This window comes from Myotis lucifugus, unplaced genomic scaffold, assembly GCF_000147115.1.
Source record: "Myotis lucifugus unplaced genomic scaffold, Myoluc2.0 scaffold_357, whole genome shotgun sequence".
NCBI classification, from domain to species: Eukaryota; Metazoa; Chordata; class Mammalia; order Chiroptera; family Vespertilionidae; genus Myotis; species Myotis lucifugus.
This window is the reverse complement of record NW_005871405.1, coordinates 395,085-398,626: the sequence shown is the minus strand read 5'-3', so window position 1 is coordinate 398,626 and position 3,542 is coordinate 395,085. Positions and strand designations below refer to the sequence as shown.

Below are 3,542 nucleotides of genomic sequence, written 5' to 3'. Positions count from 1 at the left end.
TATAGATAAACTTGCTTAATTAGACCTGCTTTCTGATGTAGCTAAACTTTTTCCAGCCCAATGAAGCACCCCAACTTCTCTTTCAGATAATTATCAGCAACACAGCAGTAAATATCAACACGAAGCAGATTATTATTGTAGATCACGCAGAGAGAACAAAGGATAAAATATTTAACTGTAGCAGTGTTTGACTATATTCTGCGCAGTGAGAAAACCTGAAGTCATTTTCAAGGTCCACCATTTCTTACTTCTTTTCAGTCGGGTCAAGTTTCTAAACTTTATAAATCTCCATTTTCTGGCTAATGAAAAGAAAATAGAATTCTACCTAGTCTCCTATCTACCTACTCCAGGACTTCTGTAAGGATCAAATGAGATGAGGCACATGAAAACGCTTTACAAACATATGGTTGACCTATAAAAAGTTTGTACCTGGCTATAAAGCAAGTTGGGTTTCTGGGCTGAAGAAACTCCAAGGAGGCTAGTCACTAGGGAGAAGAAGCCGGGCGTTGTTATGTGACATCATTACCCAGCACCCACAGTGACTGTTTCCGGGTTGGGCTGAGCTGTTGGTCGCATTTTGCACCAAGGGTCTTGGCAGCGTTGGCTGAGATTTGGTGGGGTGTTGCTCCAGGGTGGTGGTGGGGCCTGTGTCCCAGTTGGGGGAAGCTGAGTATTGGTTTGTCAGTGCCAGGTCCGCAGTGCCATTTTTTTTTAAATGGCCAGTGAGCGTCATGGCAGCTCCTGCATTGAGCGTCTGCCCCCTAGTGATCAGAGCATGTCATAGCTACTTGTCAGATGGTCAGATAGACTCTTGAGCTTTTAAATATATAGACTAGAGGCCCGGTGCACAGATTCTTGCACTGGTGGGGTCCCTCGGCCTGGCCTGCACCCTCTCGCAATCCAGGTCCCCACCAGTGCACTATCTGGGCAGGGGAAGGCTTCAGGGTATATCTGGCCCATCTCGCCCAGTCCCAATGGGGCTGATTGGGGCTAACCAGTCAGGAAGGGACTGTGGGAGGGCTCCAGGGCGTGTCCGGCCCATCTTGCTCAGTCCTGATCAGCTGGACTCCAGCAGCAAGCTAACCTACCGGTCAGAACATCTTCCCCCTGGTGGTCAGTGTGCGTCATAGCTACTGGTCAATCAGTTGACCAGTCAAATGGTTGACCGTTTGCTTAGGCCAGCCGTGGGCAAACTAAGGCCCACGGGCCGAATCCGGCTCGTTTGAAATGAATAAAACTAAAAAAAAAAGACCGTACCCTTTTATGTAATGATGTTTACTTTGAATTTATATTAGTTCACACAAACACTCCATCCATGCTTTTGTTCCGGCCCTCCGGTCCAGTTTAAGAACCCATTGTGGCCCTCGAGTCAAAAAGTTTGCCCACCCCTGGCTTAGGCTTTTATATATATAGTAATTAAAAGTTCTTCTGGGAATATGATTGGGGAGAAAATGTGGTGATCTAATAAGACTCAGCAATCCTCAAGCATGTTAAAAGATGTGCACAAACTCTTTTCGGTGAACTCTGTTCTTACTTGAGGCCAAAGGAGTTTGCTTGGCAGCACCCTGATGTCAGAGAGGTTAAAAGGCCCTGGCTCAACAGAATTTATTGGAAACCTTTCTTCTTTTTCTCCTTTTGTTTCCACTGGTATTTCATCTAGCATAGCATCCATCGCAACCTCAACTTGCTTTTGTAGTTTTTCTCTTTTTTTTTTAAACATATTTTATTGACTTTTTACAGAGAGGAAGGGAGAAGCATAGAGAGTTAGAAACATCAATGAGAGAGAAACATCGATCAGCTACCCCCTGCACACCCCCCACCGGGGACTTGCCCGCAACCAAGGTACATGCCCCTGACCAGAATCGAACCTGGGACCCCTCAGTCTGCAGGCTGACGCTCCATCCACTGAGCCAAACCGGTCAGGGCTGTAGTTCTTCTTTTCTCTACCTTTTTGAGGCTTTTGGTGGTAAGTCCTGGCCATCAAGGGCCACACGCAACCCTGTCCTCAGCAGAAGCATCACAATTCTTGTCCCAATGAGAGTCTCCGAGCTGCTGCTCATCCTGGTCTCTCCTTTTCTTGGTCTTGGGTTGGGTGTAATTCTCTACATTTTTATCTTTTTGCCTTTCTTTTCTTTCCCCTTTTCCTTTCCATTTTGGGTCTCTGGAAGGTCAGGCCCTGAAACCATGACCTACGGTTTATTCTTTAGCTCTGCTGTCTGCTTTGCAAAATCTCCTGGATGGGGAAGGCACCGGTTGTCCTGGTGGAGGATTCATTCCCATCTGGAGTGGCAGGGCTGAAAGCACCCTCAGGAGTCTTCTTATTCTGTCTTTTCCCCCAAATGCAGCCAAGATCTGTTTTGCTCTGAGTTGACAGATCCCTCCTCAGTGGTTCTCAACCTTCTGTCCCTTTAAATACAGTTCCTCATGTTGTGACCCAACCATAAAACTATTTTCGTTGCTACTTCATAACTGTAATGTTGCTACTGTTATGAATCGTAATGTAAATATCTGATATGAAGCTGCTTATGTGAAGATCATTTAATGAACACAATTTTTGGAGATTTTGGACTTTTCTTCAAGATCGAAAGATTTATTTTCCTTGTTGTCTGAGAAGGAGACTGCTGTTTCCAGTCCATGGCAAGTGTTCAGTTTAGCCAGAAGCTGATTAAAATAATCCTAATGAGCAACCCAGTTGTCTTCATTATTGATTGCAGTTCCAAGTCCCAGGTGGTTATTTTTAACTTGAACTTTAATATGTTCTGTGACTCCTTGCATCTCTAAATCTTTTCCTTTAGATCATCTCATCTTCTCCAGCATCCTCTGGCCATACTTGGAATAATCATTACTCCATGTGGTATTTCTTAGATCCACAGCACACTTCTGCTTCCGACCACGCTCAGCCTGCATCAATGTGTTGCAGATCCTGTCACCACGCAGGCCTCCAGAATGGGCCTCCCAGCCTGAGCCACTGGGGCTAGAGGGCTGCCAGCTTGCAGAGAAGTTGGAACCACCAGACTTACATGTCAGGTGAACTGAAGTGGCTCCAGGAAGCATTTTTGATCACCCTAGCTCAGTGATGGCGAACCTTTTGAGCTCGGCGTGTCAGCATTTTGAAAAACCCTAACTTAACTCTGGTGCCGTGTCACATATAGATATTTGCAACCATAGTAAAACAAAGATTTATATTTTGATATTTATTTTATATATTTAAATGCCATTTAACAAAGAAAAATCAACCAAAAAAATGAATTTGCGTGTCACCTCTGACACGCGTGTCATAGGTTCGCCATCACTGCCCTAGCTAGAAGAGACATCCTTCAATGTTTAATTCTTCTTTACTCATTATTTACATAAACACATAAACATGTGAATAGCACTTTAAGCAAACATACCATATCTATTTGAACATTTATTTCTTACTTTGTCAACACAAAAGCAGAAAGAGAATAAAGTCATCTGATCAGAAGGTAGACAAGGTTTCCTCAGCTAAGCCTCTATTTACCCAACATGTTTGCAGGTTAAATTTCCTTTTATTCTCTCAA

General features: G+C 44.2%; 1 pseudogene; it reads right to left on the bottom strand.

Moving 5' to 3' along the window:
* Positions 1–1,980: 1,980 nt before the first annotated feature.
* Positions 1,981–3,054, bottom strand: LOC102421420 (annotated as a pseudogene).
* Positions 3,055–3,542: the final 488 nt, after the last annotated feature.